The 27,114-nt window shown below is 43.1% G+C and overlaps 2 long non-coding RNA genes across 5 annotated transcripts in view; one reads left to right on the forward strand and one right to left on the reverse strand.

The window, feature by feature from the left end:
• LOC310749485 overlaps positions 1–3,580 on the reverse strand; it is a 465,633-nt gene extending 462,053 nt beyond the window's left edge. The window contains exon 1 of the long non-coding RNA XR_014541653.1: positions 3,569–3,580. This is a non-coding gene — a long non-coding RNA (uncharacterized lncRNA). The remainder of the gene's footprint in view (positions 1–3,568) is intronic.
• Positions 3,581–13,279: 9,699 nt separating this feature from the next.
• On the forward strand, positions 13,280–24,926 carry LOC310749420. 4 transcript variants are annotated; one of them, XR_014541612.1, is made up of 5 exons: positions 13,280–14,106; positions 14,440–14,559; positions 17,126–17,207; positions 18,054–18,547; positions 24,626–24,926. It is a non-coding gene; the product is annotated as an uncharacterized lncRNA (long non-coding RNA). The 4 variants fall into 4 exon arrangements; XR_014541611.1 differs by lacking the exon at positions 18,054–18,547 and having other exon boundaries at positions 14,440–14,575; XR_014541613.1 differs by lacking the exon at positions 18,054–18,547.
• The last annotated feature ends 2,188 nt before the right edge of the window (positions 24,927–27,114 follow it).

Raw genomic sequence — 27,114 nt, forward strand, 5'->3', positions numbered from 1 at the left:
AAGTTTGCAGTCAATATACCTGCTGTGGACCAAGCCCATACTGCTAAAGCAGATTAATAAACTTAGATGGTGGAGCAAGAACCACGAGCGCTAAACAAGGAGAACCATAGCACAGAGTCCCATCCCTAATCTCCACCTCCTTTTCCCACCATGAATTAGTTCTCTCTTGATTGCTCTCCAAGCCCAGGCAGAAGTGCTCCTTATGTTTTCAACTGGTGGGGAGGGGCTGGGAGAGGCAAAAGCCAGGCAGGTTGAGCGCATCTGCTGAAGCCGCAAAAATCTCCATCATCCTCCACATCATATTCCAAAAGGTGACCAAGGCACAAACCGGGGTTGGAATTGGCAGGGAAAAAGGGAAAGCGCTTGCAGCTGAAGAACAGAAAACACCTGCAGCTAATAAAAGCAAATGAAAGCCATCATCATCAGCAAACAACAAAGAATTCCAGTAAAAGGGAGGGGGGAAAGAAGTATAAATCCAGCGTTGTCTCATGGAAACACGCTGAGCAGCTGCTGTGCAGTCTTGAATCCTGTAGCTGCTGTGCAATTATTTGCTTTGCAATGCAGTGAAAATACAAGGGACTGGGCATGGGCATGGATCCGGGTGGTTTCTGGTCTAGCTACAGGAGAATGGGATATGAGAGGAGAACTGCAGAAACACCAGGATGGGCAAACAGTTACTGAATGAGCCACTGGTAAATGAATAAAGAACCTTCTGGCTCATACAATGGGCTCCTTTGGCTTCTCAATATTGCTCATTCATTCTTCACACCCTCAATACCTGCCTATCCTGGAGGGATGTAAGACTGGAACAAGGGCAATGTGAAATGCATTTGTTAGCCTGAGATCGAAGTGGAATCAATCACATGCACCATTTTCAAATGCTTTGGGGATTAAAAATAACAACTCACAGCATTTTGGTAGTTTGAAGCTTAACTCCCTCTCTCCCAACATTACCGTATTTTTTGCTCTATAAGACTCACTTTTTCCCTCCTAAAAAGTAAGGGGAAATGTGTGTGCGTCTTATGGAGTGAATGCAGGCTGCGCAGCTACCCCAGACACCAGAACAGCAAGAGGGATTGCTGCTTTCACTGCGCAGCGATCCCTCTTGCTGTTCTGGCTTCTGAGATTCAGAATATTTTTTTTCTTGTTTTCCTCCTCCAAAAACAAGGTGCGTCTTGTGGTCTGGTGCATCTTATAGAGCGAAAAATACGGTATATTTATGATATTTATTTACAAAGCAGCTCTCACCACATTACACTCCACATGATGCAATAAAAGCAATGAAATCTATAAAGCTTCACAAACTTTTGATTCCTCCAAGGCAGTGTGTCCTTACAGTTTGGTTGCACTTGGGAAAATGAAAATGAAAACCATTGTGTGTGTGTGTGTCACACTTAGGAATACACATAGCTCCATAAATATACTTGAATGACATAAACTGTATTCTACTATATCTTATTTCATTAGTTAAGTAAAAACATTTTTTAAAAATAGTCACATGAGCAAACATGAAGCCTCTGCCCCAAGGAGCTCACAATTATATTTCAAACGTGAGGGGAAGAGTCAGAGAGAGAGAGAGAGAGAGAGGAATATATCATCACATGAGTTTGGGCTATGGGGATGAGGAATAAGCCATGATCTTCTTTGGCGATCACTCATAGCTGAGTATTGGGGTTTGGGTTTGGGATGGGTTTTTGGAAGACACCTATGAGTGAATTTTTTTTATGAGTGTAGATCAGTGCACACTGACCAACACACAGTCTTCGCAGTAAGGCTCTGTTCCAGTGGGATGAGTAGTCACGACAACCGGTAGATTCTTATCTGCTGCAGCCTTCATCCGCCTTCACAGCCGTTGTAACATACTGCTTGTTATCATCTGCTTGTTCTGCCATTGAGGACTTCTTGGATCATTCTTTGTCTAGCTCCTTCCTTATGACCTTACCGCCTTGGGTGACCCTGCTGGGAGTGCGAGATTCTGGATGGCTTCGCTTACAAGGGACATAGGAAAGCGTGATGATCCAGCAAGTGATAAGCCATGATAAGAAGGACACCTGTAAGGCATGGTGTATGCTATGAAAGTCACAAGTCATTGGAACCTTCTTGTTTGTGCAGACTTCCGTAAATAGTGAATATTCCAAGGCAATGCCCAGAATTGCTTTGTCACCTCACACATTGTTCTTTCCTCCTGATGGATAAAGGAAGTGAAGCAAAGGAAATGTAATGCCTTGATTATTTGCTTAATTTCTGCGCCCCAAAATCTTACTATTTTCCAATACATTCCGGTCATAATAATAATCCTTTATACAACAACTGCAATATTAATAACTTCTATTCATGTTGACACATTAAATGATTTATAAAACTACAAGTGCGGAACTCAAATGAGATCCTTGTTCTTCCTGTGTGTGGCAATTATTCTGTCTGCGATGTTTCTTCCTGTCCTTGTAAGATGTTATGCCTTTCTTTCCCCTGGTTGCTGCCCCTCCCTGGGGCGGGAGAGGGGGAGGAAATCCTAAAGGGAGAGTAAATCTCCAGACAGTGAATTGAGGCCAGAGTGTACTCAGTGTCCATTATCCTTTTGCCTATATTCCTCATATAATGACAAATATATTTGGGGGAGGGATCAGTTTTGAGCTGATTCATATGCATCTTGACCTCCACCCTGCCCACTGACCGGACAAAATTAAGTATAGAAAAGGAGGGTACAAGGAAAGTGGTATAACAAAGGCCAGCTTTTGAATATTTGCTGAAGTGGTGTTGCTATCACAACATGGACTGAAATCTCTCTTGGTGTCAGCACAATCTGATAAGCATTCCTTACTGCATACTTATATCAATCCAGCTGCATAAACATCTGTCCATCAAGTTTTATAAGGAAGGATGATCTTTCCAGGAGCCAGTGAAAGTGAGACTTTAGGCAAAAGAAATGTGTACAATAAAAATGTATGGTTGCCCATTTGGAGGCATCCATGTCCACAATGTGGATGACAGGGTCGGTCACATTACTGCATGCATGGCCAAAAGGGTATGGTCCTGCACATTAGCCCTGCATGTGGAAAATAATTTATGGAAAGGACCAGTGCTATTAGAATGACATTGGTGCCCATCTGAGAGGTGCAGGAACTGAGTTCTAATGAGTTCCCACTGGAGAAAAGCTCTAGATAGGGCCAAGTTGACACCTCCTTTATGGGATGAAAGCATCCAAAATACCAATCAAAGGGTTAATGCTCACACTGATGTCATACACCTCCTGCCAGAGGCAGTTATGTCCGTTGGTACAGTCAGAGCAGGTATTAACAGTCTTTTGTGTTAGAGCAGCTGAGCAGTATGTCTGTTCTGTTGTGCTGCTTCCTGCCTCAGAGTTGGTTGGTCTGTAACAGTTTTTGTCTTAGATATAATCAGGCCTTTTTTTCCATCTGGAATTCACCAGAACTCAGTTCTGGCACCTCTCAGGTGAGTGCCATTGCCATTAGAAGAGAACAAGGGAGGCGTTCATGGTGAATTCCAGCACCTCTTTTTCTAGAAAAACAGCACTGGATACAACTCTATGTAATATGTACAGTGGTACCTCGCAAGACGATGCCTCGTAAGACAAAAAACTCGCAAGACGAAAGAGTTTTTCGTTTTTAGAGTTGCTTCGCAAGACGAATTTCCCTATGGGCTTGCTTCACAAGACGAAAACGTCTTTGTTTCCTTTTTCTTAAAACCAGGCGCATTGCTTGAAGAGGTGCAGTTCCGTGCTTCGCAAGACGAAAAATTCGCAAGAGGAAGAAACTCGCAGAACGAATTAATTTCGTCTTGCGAGGCACCACTGTATTCGTAACATAAGTAACACCTTTCTGTCTTGTATGTTTAATCTAACAAGTGCAAGTACACCGAGTAAAAGTTATTTGTTATTTAAACTTTAAAAGAGAGTGTCTTGCATAATTTTTATAGGAGGTAAAAGGGAACTAATTAAAGGGTTAAATGACCCGGTCTCTTCATTTCCCATAGCTCTGTAAATGGAACTATAGTCTAATTTCCACACTTTCAAGGTGTATAACTCCATCAGTTCTGGAAACTTTCCCACCACAAGCTGAAATCAGTGTGTCCCACATTTGAAGTTTCAATCCCTTTGGCCATAACAATGCATCATGGAAATGTGTCAGCATCCACAAGGAGTTTTGTTAACTGGAAATTCCAGAATCTGTTGGTAAACGTCACTTAAACATGCAGGTCCGCAGCAAGCGAAGGACCTGTGTGGTCATATGGTAGGTTCAAACGTCACTCCCTCCCCTTCTGTACTGGGCTTATGGGGTTAGCAGTGGCCCAGCTTTGTGGAGTCATAGAGCCTTCAAGGGTTTAGGCAAGAAGCCATAAGCCTGTAACGTCAACCTGTCATAAAACTGTTTACAGCTACAATCTTTCTTTACTGTAAACCTGCCATGAAGACTCGGCAATTTGGCAGGATAACAAGTGTGGAGGCAGATGTGAAACATCTGCAGCTTTATGCAAGATAATAATGTACATGTCTGGTGCTTTGCACTTGTTGAGGAATCTAGAGAGTTGACTTCTGGATGGATGAATATATACAAGTGAATGGGGAGAAATGACAAATGGGAAGAATGGGAAAGACCTGGATCAAATGTGAGCAGTAAAGGAGTAAGGAAGAGGGCACCATCCAGAAAACTGCATTTCTGAACCAACCAAAGGAACACACCTAAAGCAAAATTGCACATGGCTTTTCTCTGTTTAGGTTCCTGGGATGTTAATAGTTATCTAGCCCATGCCTTCAAGACTGCCAATTGGTGATGACTAAGGACCTGGGCATTAGGGAGACATGCCCTTACGTTTGAGAGCGGTGCTTTGCAGCTAGGAGCACAGTGGTGTAGTTTTTATTTAATCAAAAAGATTTATTTAATCAAAAAGAAATGCATTGACTATTAAACATATGTTTACTAGAAAGTAAGTCCCACTATGTTCAATGAAACTTACTCACCAGTTAAGTGTGTTCTGGATCGGAGTCTTTGAGTACAGTCGTATGCATGTCTATTGAGAAGAATGTCTCACTGAGTCCAATGGGGCTTACCCTTATGAATAGAATTGCAGTCTTAGAGAGCCTCAGCAGCGGACTGATCTTCCAGTTTCAATGTATGCCAACTGGCTTTGTCATATAGGAAGATTACACACACACACACACTGTGGCAAAAAGGTAGAGCATCTTTAAGAGTTCCTGGATGACACAAATTATCTAAATTCACTTCAGTCTGGATTTAGGACTGGTTTCAGAATGGAATTAGTCTTAGAATCATAGATTTGTAGGTTTGGAAGGGATTCCAGGGGTCATTTAGTCCAACCCGCTGCAGTGAAGGAACTGATTGCCCTGATGATGATCTTATGAAGACGGGGAAGTGTGACCATGTTACTCATATGGGATCTTTCAATGGCCTTTGATACTACTGACCCTGCAATTCTCCAAGATTGACTGTGTTTGATGGGTATTACAGCGATCCCCTTCCCACCTTTGCTTTTGACTTCCAGGTGTCTCTTGAAGACTTTGTATATGCTGACAGGCCTGTGCAGTTGTTCAAAACACTCCTGATTAGCCAGTCACTTTAATGATTATTTTCAACTGTTTTCAACTGTGTTTTATGTTTTATCATTGCACACCAACACAATGTTTTATGGCAGTGTATAAATACTTTTTCTCAATCAATCAGTCAGTCAGTCAGTCAGTCTAAAAGCTCAATGAAACGCTGGCCCAGAAATCTAGCAGATGATTTTATTTTATTTTTTAAAAGGAAAAGAATAGTATCAATTCAAAACTACTGTTCCAAGAATCTGTTCAACATACGTTAACCCTTTTAGTGTGGGAGTGAAGTGGGCCTCCTCCAGTTTTAATAAACTAAAATAAACATATCAAGAACTTGATCAAAAGTTTGAGAAATACAACCTCTGGCACGTAGCAGGGAGCAAGATGGCATGGAAGCAGGAACAGTGTCTAGGAAAGGTAAGAAATGAGGGTGGTGCCAAGCAGAGCTTCCAGAAAACAGTGATTTCTGAATTGTGCACAGCCCACTCTCCCACTCTCAAGGCTGCTATTCTCTCTGCCTCTAGAAAGGTGTTTTGTTTTGTTTTTAATACTATGGAACTGGTTATCCTCATGCATGCAATATTTTTTTACAGCATCCTGACAACATCACTGGCATTAAAATGCCAGGTGATATACCCCCTTCTCAATTTATTTCAGATTTACCCTGTCTGGTGAATTTTTTGCTAAATTAAAAAAACAAACTGTTGTGAATGACGATTTCGCAACACCTGCATGTCTCATTTGCAATATTAAGCCTCTATCTGGAAGCACACTTCCTGGCTGTGGGCACGTTTTGCTGCTTAAAAACACAGCTAGGCCATTCTTTCTCTCAGTCTGAATTGAAGCTGATGGGGGGGGGGATGGCATACCCTCCAACATCCTGCTGATCAAAAGCAGGATGCTCATTTTTTAGTCCCGAGCTTTCACAGGAGCCAGCTGATTTGTGCATGAGCGCAAGACCAAAAACTAAGCGTCTTTTGTTCTGGTGCTCCAGTGCAAGCTAGCTTGCTCGAGCCAGAGCACTGGACCAAAAAACACTACGTTCCAGGATCCAATCAGAATTCAGAATGGCTTCTGTAATTCTAGGATGTCCCACTAAAGATGGGCACTGGCAGAGGAAGAGGAGTGCGGGGGGAGCACATTGCCCCCGGCAACACGATCCCAGTGGGGTGCCATCGTGGCTGCCCCCCCCGCCCGTGCTGGGTGCCCCGCCCCCAGGATTCCTGCCCCGTCCCGCCCCTGTCTGCTCTCTGCCCCCCAGTGCTGGGACAGTTGAGGGGTATGAAACTGGAGTATTTCATAAGAAATAGCAAGACATGCACAGGGCAGTTATGGTTTGTGGCTAACCTTGTCTTGTATGCTGTTTTGCAAATGAGCTGTGGGAGTACATTGGGCCTGCAGACCCACTCTTACACCATCAGATGCAGCACACACTTGCCTCTCCACTGGCCTCTTAACCAAACTTCATTCCCTTCTCTCCCAGTCTTCCAGCTGCATCAGACATTTCCGTCCAAATTAATTCTATCTTCCTTTAAAGCCCCAGCTTTAGGAAAGCAGGATAGAATATGCAGAAATTTAAACATGAATGCAAATTGATATTATCTAGAGTCTTCCATCTGCTACCACTCTGGGTGCAGAATTTGGCTCACTTTTGATGCTGTGTACAGACGTCCTGTAGCTGTGGTTGATCCACCTTCCCCTTCTGCATGATTAAGAGCCATGTGTAACTCAAAGGCTTGCATGGACTTACAGCACTACAAGAAGCCGATGTCTCCATTTTGAGTGTCTCACCATGCTGAATTTGGTCATTTGTGAGATGGTCTGCTCCTCCCTGACTTGCCTTGCTGCTTCTCTGAGAAAGTCTCTTGTCCTTTTCTCCTACCTGAGGGGCTTTTCCCTCTATAAAAATATTTCCTCTTACTTTCTCCCCCGCCCTTCTGCGATGGTGAAAAGGACGGGGGCTGTATTAGAACACACTGTAACAAACAGAACAGGGCACCAGCTGAACTCCTGCATAACTGTGAGCTTGTCAGCACCTTCAGCTGTAAGCCCAGCGCCAACAGGGCCCTGCCTTTGGAAAGAGCCAAGCCAGCTCCTAAAAATCTTTTTGTTGCTTCATTTCATATTTGAGAAAGGTAGAAGTAATTGAACTGAAAAGCAATGCAAGAGGAACCCCGTGCCAAGCTGAGGAACAGTGGGGCATTAAACACACAATTGCCTCTTAAATTCCAAGACTCTGAGCACACATCAAAGCCTAGAGCTTTGGCTAAGCTGTCATTGGTCTTTTTCCAACTACGCTGCAGAGGCCTACAGAAATAGAGAATTTCACAACCCGGGATGAGTCCATTGCTTTTTAAAGCTGACTTCTGGGATGCAATAAGTTGCTGCCATTCCTTGAACCAGTGCTATTTTTGTAGAAAAAGAGGTTCCGGAACTCACCATGAATACCACCCTTATTATCTTAGAATGGTAATGGCACCCACCTGAGAGGTGCCAGAACTGAGGTCTGGTGAGTTCCCACTGAAAAATGCCCTGTCTTGGACAAATGTACAAATGCGAGTGGTGAGCCTGGTGGACCTACAGAATGAGATTTCATATAGACTTTATAAATGTTGGTAGATAGGGGGAATATTGTATATTTCAGTAGAGGAAGGGATGTAGCTGTTTAGTAGGGCATCTGCTTTGCATGCAAAGGCCACATGTTTAATTCCTGGCATTGCCAGGTAGGAATGGGAATGTACCCTACCTGAAGCTCTGGAGAGCTGTTGCCAGTCAGCATAGAAAATACTGACCTAGATGATTTACTGGTCTGACTTAGTACATGGCAGCTTCCTAGGTTGTTCCTACAAAGGAAAACCCTGCAATTGTGACTTTATTCAGTTCCTGGAATAGCCAGACTAGCTTCCTGGTGAGATAATGGCCCTCAATGTATGGGCCATTAAGGCAACAAAGGAAGTGGTTTTGTTCCATATGACAAATGGGTGGGCTCCCCTCTCTCAACTCACTGGTAGTTAGAAAGATAAAGGCCAGAGTTGAGAGTTTTGTGTGTGAGTTAGAAGCTGGCAGGAAGCCTGGGAGAGTCAGAGCCATGCATGATTTATGCTGGTAGCCAAGGCTGTGGGTGTGGGTGTAGGCTCAAGTTGTATATATGTGTAAATAAGCCATATAGCCTGAAGACACCACAGTCTCTGTTGTCCCTCATTCTGAACCCTAGACTCACACATCACTGGGAAATTGGGGCGGAGTGCAACATTATGTGGGCAATGTGATTGGCTACCAAGGGCACAAACTGTATCGGCTCATCAACAGCACGAAGGAGGAGCACCACTTACCTTCCCAAGTAATTTGGCAATTTTAGTCATACCAGCAAAATTGGCCAGCTTTCTTTTGCTGCTTTAGTTAGCATTAACGGTGCGGGGGTGGAGGCACCTTCGCACAAAATGCCTTTCCACATAGTTACTGTAAGTGTATGGTGGCCAGATGCAAAAGAGAAGGTAAAGCAGAGGAGGAAGGAGGACATCAATATGAAATCAACCACAGAGGAAGCCTCCATGGAGAACTGTTGTTTATTAGGCCCAGCACATTTGCAGTGCAGGCCGTCCATCAAGCATTAAGCCCTCATAGAGTGTAATTAAATAAATATACAGTTTTGTTCCAGAAGTGCCACCACATACTTTGAATCTCTGGGTGGAGAGTGAATGGGCTCTGGGCAGCCCTCACAGAAATGGAATACCTTGCTGCTGTTAAACACTACCAACACACAGTTAATGCTAGACCTCTTCTGTGCAATAATAAGTAGATATTTATCTAGTAGCACACTCATGATATTGGTCACATCACCCGTCACCTATCTTCAGTCGGGGTACCTGTCACAGGCACCTCCAAATTCTCACTATTTTGCAGGTGGGATTCATACACTTACCAGAACCTTAGGAGTCCACATTTGATAGTGGATTCAAGTGTTCTATCGCCTTTGCACAACAAATCCACTTTTAAAAGAACCAGACTTTTCCGGTTTGGAAAGTGACAGGGAAATACATTAAAGAGCGTAGAAAGAACAAATGAGTAACAGAAAGATATATAAACATTTCACAAGCCAGTCAGGATGAATGCGGAGTGAATGCTCATTTTCAAATAACCACCCTGTAAACAAATCAGAACAAATCCTCAGGAAAGACCGGACATAGGCTAAGTACCAAAAAACTTTGTGCAAACACATAAGTATGAATGTTCAGTAAATAGGTCAACCGGAAGGGCCCAAAGAGTCATTACTCAAAATGTGTTCGTCATAATAAACATTTCTCTTCCTTAGCAAACATGGGGCAGCCATATCTCTACTGCAAATGAGGGGAATTTGGCTGATATAACTTGTCATGCTGGGAAAAACTGATACCCAAACTCCCTCACCCACTCCTAATATGCAACTTTTAAAGTTACCAGAACCTTATTTTTCTTTACCACTTATCACCCTGTGTGATGAGTAAAAAAAGAAAGAAAGAAGGATCTCATTGTATGATGACAGACTGCCCATACAGCCACACCATCAGAGGAGCATGCAATGCATTTGCTATGTGCTGATTTTGACCATTCAGTCTCGACAGGTTAACATGGAACCGGCAAATTGGGTGGGATGCGTGTCTCTTTATATAAGGAAGGGCAGCAGAAGGCGTGTGCCACAATTGGTTAGAGCTGCATGGAGTTTCAGCCGCTGAATTTGGCTCCCAGTTCACCTGGCACCCCCTCGTCTTTTAACGCAGCACCACTATTCCCCGATGCATCACGCTGCAATTTCCGCATGTTCTGAGATGACATAACCACATCCCAAATGAGTTCCGGATTACATTTCATCCAGCAAATGCTTCAGAGACTGAGAACATTGTGTGCATTTCATTAAAGAGAAGGACTGCCTTTTCAAGACCACCGTCACCCTCACACATTGTATTCCCTGTCTTCTTCCAAGTGACTCCATTGAGCTGGACTCCGTACAACATAACACATTGCAGTCACGTTAGAATGCAAAACATATGAGGAGATACTGGAGGAATTAGGCATCTTTAGCCTAGAGGAGAGATTATGAAGGGTGGGGTGGTGATGGGACATGTGATAACAGCTTTCAGATGCTGACAAAGCTGCTATGCCCAGGAGAGAGAACACCTCTTCTCTGCTCAGAACTTCTCTGCAACAAGCAAGGGACAGGGCTGGACTGGAATGGTTTTTGATCTACGCCTCAGACATAGAAGAGGACCAAGTGTCTATAAGGGTTGCTTTGCCAGCCCATCTATACCAGAGGGGCAAAACTGTGTGTGATGTTGTTCACATTTTTAAGACCTTGTATGACTGCTGTTCTTTTTAATTAAACTGTGGTTATTTAAGAAAAGAAAAGAAAGTGAATATGTGGTACAGCCTCTTTTGGCAAGTTTATCTTTGTATGCTTCCCTGAGTATACATTATTGAACTTACTTCTGGATAAATGTGCAATAGGCTTGAATTGAAAGTGGTTTACTAGAAATACGTTATTCATATGTGTACTTGAATGCACAATGGCAAGACTGAAGTGTAACAAAGATTCTGGACTTCCAGTGTCATAAATGCACATGTAAAATCTGCCCAGATCACCTACAGAGCTGTGAAGATCCAGGTGAATTAACATGAAATGCTCCACAGAAGTTTTCATCAGAGTAAGGAAGGAATGCATAAGAACTACACCTATTAAAAAGGGAAAAAGAAGAATTCACAATGCTTTTCTTACTAAGCATCTAGCTGAAACTGAAGGGAGATAAGAGAGAAGGCTGCCCCAAAACTCTGAATTATTCTCTACTATCTGGGCAAGTTAATGACCACTTCCATTGGACTTTAACAAAAGATGAAATGTGCATTGAATTGCAGCAGCCTGAGTCTTCTTTGCTTTCTCTAGTTCAGTTAGAGACCAGCAAAAAAGCATTTGCTAATGAGATACTTTGTAGTATCTGCTAATGTGGACAAGAAGTGAGGGAAGCTCACTTTTATGAACATTTTCATGCCCCCAGAAAGAGACTTCTTTTTGGAGAGAATATCTCAGAAGGGGCAGAGCTCTGAAGGCCACAAACTTTTTCATTATAATGCAGCATATCCTACTGCCAAGGTCAGCGGACCCTCTTTTCCCACACTGCACTGCAAGAAAGCTGTCATGGTGTACCCCAGGTACAGCAGAGCAATTCAGGCAATGCTGCTATTGCAAAGGCTGCATAGTTGTCTCAACCTCCCCCACCCCCATGTAATATAAGGACAAATAATTAGTTTTAATTTAATTGTCTATGTGGCACTGTGGCATCATGACTTTCAATATGTGATCCCTGATAGGTTGAGGTCAAGTATTCCTTAAAAATGGTGTTGAAGCATCAGAATATTGGAGATGGAAAACTAGGCCTGGCATCTGTTTCTCAATGACTTCATTTGGGTTGCGAATTCTGACCAGGTTTTGCAAGAGCTAAGGGTTTTACTTTTCTTTTTAATTTTTCTATGGTAGAAGAACAAAGATTTTTTTAAAAAAAAATAAAAACATAAAAACATATATGGCTTTTGCAGCTTTCTTCCCCACCCCTCTAGCCAAGTCTTAGGTCAAAGCAAATTCATTTTTCCTTTGCTAGTTGGAGGCCTTCTTGTCATCCATAGAAGTGACACTAGCAGTGATGGTGCTGGGGGTTTAGGTGGATGGTTGGGACCCCCGTACCCCTCTCTACTTGAGTCTAGAATTCTCTGAAGTTCAGGTATGATTTGGAATGGCCCTGTTTTTAGCCTTCCATTGTGTGCCTCCCCTGCTCTCTCTTTCCCCAAGATTACAGAGGAAGTAGTCTTGTAGAAACCACAGCCCTCAGGCTGGATACTTGTTAAGTTTGAAATGAGGTACTGGTAGCAGAGGAGCTGGTCCACTCATGAGGTAGACTGAGGCAGCTGCCTCAGGCAGCAGAATCCAGGGGGTCGCAGCTATGGGCACCACCACTGGAGAAGCAAGGCAAAGAGGTAGCAGCTTCTGGGTTGTGGTGGGATAGCACAATAGCCCCACGGAATCTTGTGAAATTTTGGGGGGATCTTGCAGGTTCTCATGGGACTCTTGCAAGATCATGCTGGAACCCTGAAGTCACCACTACACAAGCTAGGTAAGTGGGGCTTTAGCAGGGACACAGGTCAGCACTTACCCATTTTGCCTCAGGTGGTAAAATAGGCTGGCCCACCCCTGAGCTGCCCGCAATACATGCATGCAGGATAGGCTTTGATGCTGCTATAAGGATGGTGGTCACTTATTGAATCAAGGGTTTGAAGAGATAGAAATAGGAGCCCTTTCGTTCCACATGCAGAATGAATGTGTGAGGGGTGAAGCTGAAAAAGAGCGCCTGGCCCTTTGCACATAGGCAGTGTCCAAGAAATAAAATATTATTTGTAATAACAATCACAACTAGATCTGTGCAAGATTGTTGTCATGTCCCCAGAACTGTTTTGCATCGCACTTACTTTATCCATTCAGCAAATTTATGAAATTCCTTACACTCTGCCATGGAAAATGTCGTATTTGCAAAATGCTGACAAACAGGGAATTCGGAGCCATGCAGCCCAGCCCTTAGGCAAAGCCCATCACCATATAAAATGGAACTATATTAACGCAAGTAACAAGGACAGCTGGGTTTGTATTATAGTCGTTTAGATGTGGTGTGCATTTTTTAAAAAAGGGCCTTTCCAACAGAAATCATACTGAAATAAAAAACATTCTATAAGAAAAAGTGTGACAATAGCCTCCAAGTGTAAAATACAAACAAAGAACAGACCCACAACCACACAAGTTTGGCTCCCAACTACCCAAGCTGATGTACAGTATGGATCTAAGCATACTTAATCAAGAAGTGAGTCCCGTTGAGTTCAGAGGGGCTTACCCCACCAGTAAGCATGCTTAGGACTGTAGCCCATGCTTGTTTAACTTAGAAATAAGTTCCACATTAGCCCATCTCATACACAGATGATTTGTGATCATGAAGGAAATTAACCCCTTCCTCCATGTCCAATTCCTCTAACAGCAAAATTCTGCAAAGACTTTATATGTTCAGAGGAAGGAACACAAATTGGGTTGGATGACAGGAGATGCCATGATGAGATCCATGTTGATGGCAGAGCTGTTGTTTCCAGGGTGTGGTTTGGGGAGTGCAAGTAACTGTGGCTATGCGTTCAAGTCTCTGGGCTGTTGTTGCCCATGAGAGAGGCTGCAAACATCAATATATATGAACCCAGCAGTAGATTTGAGATCACTGCATATCCGGGTCATCCTGTGATTCCTTTCTTAGTAGTTATTCCTTAGAATATTAGCAAGTTTAGGAAAGGTGTGGTGTGTTTGTGTGTGTGTGTGTGTGTGTGTGTGAGAGAGAGAGAGAGAGAGAGAGAGAGAGAGAGAGAGAGAGAAGGAGGCTTTGTGTATGGTTTTGTTCGGGGAGCTTAACTGAAGGCACTAGTCATAGGTGTGAGACTAAATCGCCTGAGTCAATAAAGAGGCACAGAATGCCTTGAGATAGGTATATAAAAAGCCAATTTATTTCCTGGTTTCCTTGTCTTAACCTGTTCGTATTGCACAACCCTTTTGTTTTCATGATGTTTGAATTGCCTATTACTGTAATTAATGGTTTTTGAAGTCTGTTTTGTAAGCTAATATGAATATATATATATATATAAAGTGGGATAGAAATGTCTAAGTAATAGTGGAATTCTATTCATGTCTACTTAGCAGAACTAAGTGCAACTAAATTTAGTGGGACTTACTCCAGGGAAGGGTGCAAAGGACTGCAGCCTAGAAAAGCATCAGATCCAGGCAATCATCTCTCTCCATCCCCTCCCTTTTTGCATTGCAGATGAGGAACCTGTGGCCCTACGCATGTTGTGGGTCTCCATCAGCTTCAGCCTGTCCAACAACATCTGGCAGTCCATGTATACAATTTCCCCATTCCTGTTTCAGACCAGCCACAGTATGGGTGAGCAGAGTTGCAGGTCAGATTACCTGTGCCATTAAGCTTAGATTTATATGTACATTGATTTAGTTACTTATTTACGTGTGTGTGTGTGTGTGTGTGTGTGTGTGTATACAGCCTTTCAGTAGACAACTCTGTCATGGTGGCTTGCATAATAACAATATAAAATTACAGCTTCAACAATGGTAAAATGAAAAATAGAATAAAATTAATGGAATAAACATACAAAACAGAACAGTTTCTCTACAACATCAACAGCATTAATAAGGCAGCAATACTGAAAAGCTCACACCCAGCCCTGAATTATTAGCTAAAAGAAATACAAAGAAGGAAATATTCTTCATGTACAGATCACCTGAAACAATAAATATGTCTATAAGGATCTTCTAAAGGGCTGGTATGTGGTAGCTTTCCAGAGGTCAGTAGACAATGAATTCCATAGTCATGGGGCCACCACAAAAAAGGCCTTCTCCCCAGCAGTTCTGCTGATCAGGCTGCAGAGCAAACAAAGAGGGGTGATATTAATGTGTGGGCGGGCCTGCACTCCTTCATATAACTCAGACCTAGGGATGTGCAAACCTGTTATCTTTGGTTTCTCTCAATTTCTCATGTTTCATTGATCCACATTCCCAAATCAGTTTGTGATTTCTTTTTTATTTCTTTTTGAACTGTTCCCGAGATGATTCATTTGTTGTTCACCCTCATTGACCCCCAAATCATATAATTTAAAGAAGCAACCTCCCAGGCTCTCTCTTTTTAAATGCCAACCTCAAAGCTTGATATTTGAAAAGGGAAACATCACGAAAGCAATGGCCCTTTTGCCACAACTGTCTGAGCTCGCAGCGTTCAAGACACCAGCTGCCTCGACAGAGTTAAGGCAGTTCCAGATAAGTTCATTGCCATCTGCGTGGCTCCAAAGAGTGGCTTTAAATATTTCTAATGATACGGAGTGCCAGACTCGCTGGAGCCAGCTTTTCCAGAAAATCCTGCTGCATGCAGACTGCATGAACTATATAATTTGCTACTAGTCTTTTTTAATCTGAAGTCAATATCTATAAAGCCAGTGGCGTGGGGCGTGGGGGGGTGGAGGAGTGGGAAGGAAGTCCTTTGGAGTCAATATGAAATCAGTTGGCTTGCTTGAACTGCCACTTTAAAGAACAGATTTCTAAAGAATAAAGGTCAGAAGGGAAGAAACAGCCTGAACGTTCAGAATTAATTTTATTAGTTTAACAGAATTTGTACAGCGCTTCACTATAAATAAAACCTCTAAGTGGTTTGCAAAGGACAGAATGACCCTACTGATGAGGCTGCAATGATTCTCTCCTAGCCCCACATCTTTTAACATTTGATAGTAGTTGGACGCTGGGTATATTTGGGTATATTTATGTGGGTTTTTATTTACGTTATTTCCCCCCGGCACACTTGAATAGGAAAAGAACCCAGCATGGAAATAATAGGGCATATGCAAAACCATTGCTTTGTTGGCTCTGAAAGTGTGCTGGATCCATATGGTCCCAGGAGAACCGCAGAGATAAGCTTGAAACCACTGCTCTTGGAGAAGAAAATAATGCCATCCCTGCAGAGGGTGGCCTGCCTTGATTATAGGGCTCAAAACATCCCCTTAACAGAGGATGATTCTTGCACCAAGTTCAAAGTTGTTGAATTCAGTGTAAGGAACAGGATTCTTCTGTTTTAAATGGCTGGGAGAACTCTGGCAGGCATAGTCCTTTCTGCTGCCGTGTCAGAAAATAAAGGGGTTTCAGAAAGCTCAGGCTTTGTCCCCTCACTCTCAATACCTGCAACCATGCTACCAAAGGGAAAGGAGGATCCAGTTTAATTTTTGGTTTTCAGCTACTTCAGGATACCCACCCCTTGCCCACACCTGGTGCAGCAAGTTGCCCATCCCTGTGTGATTGGTGTCCAGGACTTGGACTAAAAATATCCATATCAAAAATCTGTGTTTTGCATACGTGAAAAATCTCTTCTCCATTCCAAGCCACAGATGAGCTTTGAAGGGAATAATTTCAGTTTGTATTGCTTCTGAGCCAGGCAGATTGGTATTCAGAATACCATAATTAAGAGTTTGGGCATCATGACTGCTTCAGATCCATATACACATTCCCATTCTCATCAGCAATGCATACAGGAGTCTGCTTATACCTGTTGACCTCTCTTGCTGAACTGATGCAAGGTAGGTAGCTGTGTTGGTCTGCCGTAGTCAAAACAAAATTAAAAAATTCCTTCCAGTATCACCTTAGAGACCAACTAAGTTTGTTATTGGTATGAGCTTTTGTGTGCATGCACACTTCTTCAGATACCTTGCACACAAAAGCTCATACCAATAACAAATTTAGTTGGTCTCTAAGGTGCTACTGGAAGGATTTTTTTTTATTTTGATGCAAAATAGTCATTAGAAGCCAGTAGCACTTATTTCCTATCTTTTTAAATTTAAATAATGAGGTCATCATAAAAATCTGGAAAACCTTAAAATTCAGCCCTCTTCTTAATTCAGCTTTGTAGAAAAGAATTAGTACATCCATTTCAATATATATTTTCATGTGCATTTTAGATGATTAGCCTACATTTTCTCAAGCACCCACAGTATCGTAAGGAGCAAAGAGGGCTGCACCACCATGCTGTCAAAGACAGAGGTACTGATCCCATGCTTGCAATATATGTAACCAATTTATGTAAACCAACATTTGCCCCACTGCTTTTCTCTGGGAAAACTAGCTCTGAATTGGAACAAGCTGCAGTTGAGTTAAACCTATTAAATCATAGGTTTTTCTGGGGAAAGTGGTGAGGCAAAGGGAATACCACTCAGACCTGTGCCTAAAAAGCAGGGGGCAAGCAGAAAACTACTAGAGAAGTTTCTAGAGAAGTATGGGTGAGCCCTAAGTTTTTAATGAATAATGTAGCAAGAGTATCCAATGCATTTCAAGCCAACCAAAGAGACTCTCCATCATCAGGGCATTTTAGAATGTGTACAATAGCTATGAGACTGCTGAACAGTTGAGATGTAAATTTCTTCACAGTCATTCTTATTTTTATTTTATGTTAGCGGTTTCCCCCAGTTCTGCTACTTGAGACACTTTTAAACTGAGATGTTAGGGCCTGAACCTGAAGCTTCCTACATCTAGGCACATTGAGCAGATCAGCACCACACATTTAAAGTACTGTATCTTATTCCTCCACCCCACCCTGAATCCTGGGAATGGTAGTTTGTTAAGAATGCTGGGAATGCTGCCCTGTGAGAAGAAAACTACAGCTCCCAAGGTTCTTGCAAGGGAAGTCTATTCCAAATGTTATCAAAAGCACAGGCCATGGCGAATGGTGCAAACGAAATGAATTTGTGTCAGTTGCCACAATTTGGCCCAGAAAGCCATATTCGAAACTTTATGCTGTATGGTAGAACACACTGAAATTTTCCTGAATGACTAGCTTTCTTTCTTTCTTTCTTTCTTTCTTTCTTTCTTTCTTTCTTTCTTTCTGGCAAGGGCATATAAATGCATCAGCCAAAGCAAAACCAGAACTCAGATGCACAGAGTAAGCTTCCGAAAGCCTGTCTCTGTTGCCGCCATTGGCGGTGTGGGCCATGTGTTTATTAATGGTATTGATCTTGGCAGGATCTGGGAAGACGCCCTTGTGAAGAAATGATGTGGCTGGGGCCTTGCACCTGGGACTATAACAAGTCACAGTTGGATGGCCTTGTGCTTTCAAAACCAGCCTGCTGAAAGCCAGTTAAACACATCCTCCAGGCAATTTAAATGTTCCTGGAAAGTTCTCCCAATAACAATCACATCATCCAGATAAACCCAACATGTGGCCCACTGAATATCTGCCAAAATCAAATCCATTAGCCTTTGAAAAGTGCAGGGGGAATTGCGGAGACTGAAAGGCGTCATGCTGAACTCGCGGAACGAGACAAGGAATCTTTGGACAACCCTTTGGATGTCTCTCTACTTTCCGGAAGCCAATGGCTAAGTCCAAGGTAAAATAATCACACATCTATATAACTGAGCGTGTGTCATAGATGCAGAGTAATGGGGCATGCAGCTCCCTGGTGAGTATGTCACTATTTGTATGGCTTTTGCATGGATCCAATTTAACATTCTGTGCAAACCTTAGATCTGCAAATCAGGTATAGTCTAGCAACAGCAGTGCACATGCTCTTTACATTATTAAGCCATTTTATTTGAGACATTAAACTAGACTAATCAAAAGGGTAAACCCTATGGATATTTTCACTTAAAGATGCAAATTGATACATGTTTATTGTTTGGAAAGTATTAATACAGTGGTACCTCGGGTTACAGACACTTCAGGTTACAAACTCCTCTAAACCGGAAGTAGTATCTCAGGATGAGAACAGAAATCATGCGGCAGCAGGAGGCTCCATCAGCTAAAGTGGTACCTCAGGTTAAGAACGGTTTCAGGTTAAGGACAGACCTCCAGAACGAATTAAGTTCTTAACCCAAGGTACCACTGCAATTTCATGTAATACTGAGGTCACATACAAATGGTCTCTGCACGAATATTTCCGTTACCCTCTCATCTGGTTTTCCAGATGAGTTTAGTACATTCATCAAGAATGTGGCTTCTTATAAATAATGGTATTGGTGAAGCTAATAATCTTCTTTCCAATTCTAAAAGATCCATCTTTCCTTCTCCTCGTATCGTAGCACCTACATGGAATGTTTGGGGTACTGTGATGGCTCTAACACTATGATATCCAGGGTGGAGCCCTCTCAGGCTAGGAATGGGGGGCGGGAAATATGATTGCATAAATTTGTTTCTTTGTTTCAGTTCTCCCAATTACGTTTAAACTCAGACTTGAACCGGCATTCTCATAGGGGGAGCGGAATCTGCAGAGTGAGTCATAACTCATCAGATGACTCAGGCTACCTGGTCTCCCCTTAGAATGTAGTCAAATAAGTTCCTCATCCTCCCTCATATTTATTTCTTTAAAACTGTTGAATACCACTTTCCATCACTAGCTGACCTCCAAAGCAATTTCCTTCTATCAAAAAAGCAATAATAAAAAGTCATAGTAATTCAATTTAAATAATAAAATGAAATGACGATGATATTATAGTTAGAGTTCAACAAGCAATACAACTATATGGGAAGGAAGCCCAAACGTTGTCCTTGGAATTCCAGCTACCTATTGGCTGCTGGTAGACCCTCCCCTCTCTTCCTGCAAGGGAAAAACTCAGTAGCTGCCTCATGGCTGAGAGAAGGTAGTCCACCATGTTGCAATGTGAAAGGGAAGCTACCTGAGTTTTTCTCCTGCCCAGGCTTGTGAGGCCTTATCTCAGGCTGGCTGGGTGGTTTGGACCTGTGCTCCATTATACACAGGCATTGAAAGTTCAAATTCTCACTGCTCTTCCTATTCTCTTCTCATTGTAGCCCAAAGTTAATATATAGCCAAGTAAATAAAGGATTATTTATTGCTTATTTAACCATCCAATTACTCAAACCTTGGGAAATTTGGAAGGCCCCCAGGGAATTTGGATGAGAGTGTTCAATAGCTTGTTAAATGGCACATAATGTCCTCCATCTCATATAGTTTATGAATCTGTTGCCCCACACAGGTTATTAAAAAAGGAGAAATGCTAATGTACCTAACTTTCTAAAGCACATCACATTTGCAATAAATTTTAAATAATGGCATATATAGCACAACAAAAGCCCTTTGAACAAGCAGCCTTTCCACCTCCTTCCATTTTGGTAGCAATGATTTGGAAACTTTCACTATGTTTTGAGAAAAACAAACTACCCAAAAAGCAACCACACACATACTCACCTGACAGTTCTCTGTAATAACTTACCTGATAAAAATCTCCCTCTGTCGCCAGCTTGTCAGGCATTCAAACACAGCGGAATGTTGGCACAACTAAAAATGGACAAGATGTCATTCTCCATGCCCTCCCTCCTTCTCTCCCTCCCTCCTACATCTTTTCTAATATCTGCCAGTGCAAGGAAGCTGGTTTCAGAGAAAGTGAAATGCTGCTCTCTGCCAGTCAACTGACCGTTAGGGGAGCCATGATCAAGCACACACAAAGGAATACTTGACAGCAGCTTCAAAACTGGTTCCAGTACAGACTTCATGATAGCAGACCTCATGTGGTGGTTCCTGATTTCAGCACAAGGGATGGGACGTTCTGTCCAAAAACTCCATCGTGTGATATTTTGAGCTCCCACCATATGCCTTTGTCTTGTGTGCATTTGAGAGTCTTTCACATCCTAAGTTAGGTGTAGGGAAGCTGTGACCCTCTAGATGTTATCATATTACAGCACCCCCAGCCCTAACCATAAGTCATGCTGACAGTGGGTGTTGGGAGCTGGAGTTCCCAACAGCACTTGGAGGACTAACAGGCGTACAACAACAGCACTTGGAGGACTAACAGGCGTACATAGATAGGATGCTATGATGATTGCCTTAGGAAGGGCCATAGCTTAGTGCTACAGCAAAAGGCCTCCAAGTAGGTCAAGGAAACTCTTTTGAAAACACTGCCAGTCAGGGTAGACAATGCTGAGTTAGAAGGACCATTTTTATTCGACTGAGTATAAGGCAGGAAACATTGTGGAGAACATTTAACCCAGAGTAAGTGAGGCTACTGGCTTCCTAAATCCATTAGAAGTGGTGAAATAAAGCAATACAGCAATGGCTCTCATTTGATGACTTACTGTGTTGTTTGCTAAACTTGGAACCCCAGAAACCATTTGAATAGTACTAATGTTGTTCAATGTTAATGCATCATCATCAAAGGCACCATCCTCTACTGCTGACTGGAGATTCATTGGAAAGTGTGAGGTCAGTGAAGGTCTTCACAAAGTTGGATTTGAGAGGGACATAGAACTTAATCCACATCAGAGAAGGAGGTATGGCAGCTTTGAGTATCTGGTCATGCCCTTTGGACTCCAGTCAGAAACAGCAGTGTTCCAAGCCTTCATCAACTACATACTCAGAGGCGTGGTGGACGGTTTCATGGTGGTTTTCCTCAATGACGTCTTGATGTATTCAGAGAACCAAGAACAGTATGTATGTCACATGAAAATGGTGCTGAAGAGGCTGTGAGAACAGTAGCTGTATGCCAAGTTGAAAAACTGTTGGTTCTGCATCTCAATGGTAGATTTCCTGGGTTGCTGCCTCATGCCTGGGGGGGGGGGGTGCAGATGGATCCTGCTAAGGTGCAGAGTGTAGTTTCGTGGCAGGTGCCCAAGATGAAGAAAGATCTGCAGAGGTTCAAAGGGTTCGCCAACTATTACCACAAGTTTGTGTTGGCCTATTCGAGACTCACTATGCCCCTCACAGATTCTTGGAAGGGCAAGAAGCCATTCCAGTGGACTGCAGAGGTGCAAAAGGCATTTGGGCATCTCAAAACACACAGGCCTGGCCAGGACGGTTTTCCTCTTATACCTTCTGGGCTTGATGAGGCATGTGACCCTCACCTGTCCCGACCCTACTCCAGCTGACAAATCATATGCCTTCTCCCTGAGCTAGCGAGCCACACCTGAGCTGTGGATCATTGCCTGCCTTCCCTTAGAACTGACAGCTGTAAGTTCTGGAATCCCGATTTCAGGGACTGGGCAGGGGAGGAGGAGTGGTGGAGACTGCTTCCCCATCCTGACCCATCCAGGGAAGAGGAAGAGGAAGACAGTATAGATTTACAACAGGGGTTTGTGGGAGGTCACAGCTCACAGGCAGATGAGTGGAAAAGTTGGGAAATAATGGGAGACCCAGAGCAGCTGGCTGACACTTTGTCAATAGAACGCATTCCGGACCCTCCATTTCCCAGAACCTGGTGAGCCTTAAAGGTAGGAGAGCAAAGAGCTCCAAGACAGAGGGTATTTAGTGACACCCATGGAGGAAATGATGACGATGAATGAAGAAGTGGGAGAGACGGGGAGGGGTGGAGATTCACTCAGGACAACGTCATTATCCAAGAGGCTGGGTTCCATAGACTCCCCCTTAGTGACTCAGCATGAGGCTTTGCCAGAAAATGTCTGTGGCAGGGTGACATGTTGAAAATAAAGCCCTTTCAAACATCTAAGCTATTTTCATTCTTCCATTTTTTAAGAAGCCAGGAGAGAATATCCACAGTGCATTCCACCAGTAAAAATCACGGCCCAGGCCTCTCAGACTTAAAGCATTCAGCTGTCTGCTTCCTTAATCTAGTCTAATATAACATAGCGTGGCCTCTACCAAAGGCCCACATGGGGAAAGGAGAGGTGGAGTGAGAGGGAAGTATTAAGAAATATTGTTCCCAGTTTGTTTGTAACTCTGGTGCAGTACATCAGTTAATCACTATCATGTTTGGCATACCTGCCCTGTAAAGAACACATGTAGAGTGTTAGATTGGCACAAGGTGCAATAACATTGGGCTGTGTGTTTGTGTGCAGGAGAGCTGGAAGCTTTTAACTCTTTCACTCCTCCTCACCTTGTCGTATCTTGCCTACCTTGTCACTCTTTTTAGCACTGTATTGAAAAACATCAATAGACACTAAATGGAGCATCTCCTGGAAAGTATTTAAGTGATCAGTGGCCATATTAAACATGTGTACCTTGATTTGGCAAGACCAGTTTGATCTGTAGACCTGAAGTGGTAACAAAGTGACAGTCTCTTGCAATCTATGGTGGATATGCAGGGATGCAGAACTTGGAAGCAGAGGAACGGAATATATAAATATACTAATTGTATGGGTCATAAGCTGGAGTCTGTACATGTAGAGGAGAGGAGATAGTGAGGGAGGATGGGGACATCTTTTAACTGCTGTTTGCCTCTCATTCTATTTTCTAGTCTGCTTCAGTTTAGAGAATAGAACAGTTTGTGGCTATTTAATGAGTGGTCTGAATTAAATGGCCTTGTACACTGTGCTTTCCACTCATGGATTTCAAAACGCTTTTGGGTGGAATGATGTCTTTTATTAGCATCTTTCTGATTTGACAAATGCAAGGGGCCAAAGCTGATCTCACACTGATTTATCCGTATCAATAAACTTACTTCCACTTTATCGTTACCAGAGATAAAGGAGATAAACCCTTCAAAGTGCATTCTATAATGAGGGCGGGGGGTGGGGAGAGGAAGGCTGTTCTGATCTCAATGAAATTCAGTGTACATAGTACCAGATACAATCCGTCTCATATTCTCCATCATGATAACTGAAAATCTGTGCCTGGGAATGTCAGATTCGGTTATTATAATGAATTAAGCAAAGTGGGCAATTTGTAGATTATGACAACATTTTATAACTATCTCACCAAGTTTTAATGGTACCTAAACTATTTGACAGACTGGTGTGTATGGCCTGCATTTTCTATATGAGTTATTTAACCCCATTTCTAATAATTCTTGAATATCTTGAAGAGGTGCCACTGCCTGCATCTCAGTGCATAGGCTGCACACATATCTACACATCCCTCTTGCTTGAGTTCCTGCCTACTCATTTGCACCTTGAGGTAATGTCAGAAGTCACTCCTGAGTTCGTGGGTCATCCTTAAGAAACGACATGATAAAATAGGAATGATAGGTATCTCGTTAGAGCCTTGAAGTGTGATAAAGAGAGAGACAATATGTCTGTTTATGGGCTGATGGTGGTTATACAGTGGTACCTCGGGTTAAAAACGCTTCAGGTTACAGATGCTTCAGGTTACAGACTCCGCTAACCTGGAAGTAGTACCTCAGGTTAAGACCTTTACTTCAGGATGAGAACAGAAATCGTGCTCTGGCGGTGCGGCAGCAGGAGGCCCCATTAGCTAAAGTAGTACCTCAGGTTAAGAACAGTTTCAGGTTAAGAACGGACGTCCGGAATGAATTAAGTTCTTAACCCGAGGTACGACTGTATAGTATTTCCAGTACTTTACTTCTAGAAAAGAAAGATGCTGATACATGAAGTTGTTACAGTAGGTGCCACACTTTTAATCAGTGCTTTCCTTCTAAAAAAAGAGGAACGTGCCAGTACTGAGTACCCCTGAGTACCCCCAGAAAAAAAGTGCACTGATATTTCAATGTACAGATTGTTTTATATGTGTTGTTGTTTTGTCCATCCCATTTGTGATCTCCAGACGGCCCTGTGAAGCAAATTAGATCCCCTCTGGCAGTACAGTGAGCTTCATGGAAGTGAGACTTTGACGGCCTTCCCACAATGAACCTACTACATCAGCCATTAACCTCTTTGTAAAGACGGCAGTGGCTTTCTACAACTCAGAAATATCCCAAGACTTGATTGGGACAGAAAGCTAAAATGGTGAGGGGAATAATGACAATTCTTTCCCTTTAGAGGTACCCACAAATCTGCCATCTGAGGGGTGACAGATTCTGCTACTCCAACTGCACTCACAAATAAAAGGAATTGTTGTTTCTGAATTGCTTTTTTCCTAGAAGTTCGAGACCGCAAAACAGATTCATTAGTTTGATCCTTTTCTCTTTCCTGCATGGAACAACTTAGGAGAGAATGAGGCTTGTGAGGGAGGGGTAGTCTTTCTCTTGCTTACTTCCATTGCTCAGTTTTTATAGGAACTCTTTCAGGAACTCTGTACTCTGACTCAGCCAGATTAGGTTATAGAGTCTCTGAGGGGATGAGATGAGGTATTTGGTCAGTGACAGACGATATTGACGCAGAAAGTTTTAAAATAATACAATCAATCTCTCTGACTTAGGCTGTGCACACACTTACTTGGAAGTAAGCTCCAATGAAATCAACGACATTTACTTCCAAGTAAATGTTGCCAAGGTTCAGGGTGTTAAAGTATATATAATATATATATGCACACATCCAATTGGCACTACCCGTGGATACCTTTCCAGCCATCCACAACAGGACCCAAATAAAAACCTCTCCCTGTACCTTATTGTTTCTACAGACTTATGGATTTTTACATGGATCATTAAGACTGAGTCAGTTCGTGGAAGCCTATGATGATAATTAGGGGGAATGCTGGCTTTTCGACAGAATCATATGAGAAATGGGGTGTACCACATTTTTTATAAAAAAAATCTCCCAGCAATGTCAGCTCAGATGACCAGGAGGCTGAGCTATTTTCTCTATTAATAAAGGCAAAAGCATCTGGGATTTCTTTTAGCTTAGGTGGAGAAATGTTGTCTAAGATCAGACACACAAAAAATTATGGGAGTACCAACAGTATGGAGACAGGAGAGAGAATTTCTGTCTTGGAATACTGTAATAGCATCATTCAATAAAGGTGACTGGTGGTAGGTTGAACCATTGGTGGAGGAAGAGGAGTGAGCCTGCGCTGATCACCACACCCCCTCAGGAGGCGCACCACACCCCCAGGATGTGCACCACACCCTCGGTATGTGTGCCAGCCCCGCCCCCACCTGCTCTCCACCCCCCGCGGGGTGCCAGAGCATGAAGCTCCGCCACTAGGTTCAACACCAATGCAAGTGGGTCTGCTGCCAGTGTTCAGCAAGGTTGGGCACTAGTTGAAGGCCCCAGGGACTCAGGAAGGCTCATAACTTGCCTGACCCAGTCATGCTGTCACTCACCATTGGACCCACGGCTTGCTATTTTAGTGGTGGACATTCCTATCTATCTATAATTTCATAGAAAACCCAGCCTATAGATATATGAAATCTATTGACTACACAGATCTATAAGCTGTGTCACTGTCTTTGGGGCACATTAAGAAGATGGGTGGGCACTGCAGATGGGAGCCATACTTGGATTCTTTTCAAAAGGGGCACTTGTGCTCCTCCATGGCAAAAATGACATCCAGGGCAAAGAGGGCACTGAGTGCTTTTGCTATTGGGGCTGCAGAAGTAACAAAAAATGCTGTGCAATCATAGCTGTGGGAAGGGAGCCCATTGGTAGCACCATGCTGAAGGTTCCATGAAGTCGGCGACTGATCCAGAACATAAGCTAGCATTCTTCAAGCAATGCTTAATTAAATTAAAGAATTCATTGTCCCAAGGTGTGTCCCCATGAGTCCTGGCCCCATTTGCCTGCATCCATTGTTGTGTGTGAACTGCTTCCTTGTGATGTTAGTCTACACAGTGGAGGTATGAGTGCCAGGTTTTCTCCATTTAATTACTGACCTTTGGGCAGTAGCGTTATCAGGCTCAACAACACAACAAAGCCAGGAGGCTGCTTGGAGACAGCAGTGTTACAGGGGCACCAGAGAGGCTGTGTCAGATATGAAGATTTACCCCCGAGTTCCTTGAAATATTTTAATGGATGCTGGGGCCAGAGTGCTGTACTCCAGCATTCTACCCACATGCCATCTCAAGTGACCCTGGTTGAATTGCAATGCACAGCACATCTTGTTTGGGTGGGAGAGGGCAACAGAACGCGATGGGCCAGCCCTGGTGATCAGCTTTGCTCGCTTGGTTGTGGAATTCATGCACACATGGAACACCCTATGTCATGCCTTCCACTCAGCAGTGAGTATGTGCAAAGGGGATTTCAGTATCCTTAAGAGAGGAGTGGAGAAATCAATGAAGGACAGCTCAGTTTCGTGACTGTGAGCTGCCAGAAGAGATCATCCATCTACAGAAGGCAGCATGCTTCTGAGTATCAGGTAATTCCGATGAATAT

Source organism: Podarcis filfolensis (assembly GCF_964270895.1).
Source record: "Podarcis filfolensis genome assembly, chromosome: 1".
Lineage (NCBI taxonomy): Eukaryota > Metazoa > Chordata > Lepidosauria > Squamata > Lacertidae > Podarcis > Podarcis filfolensis.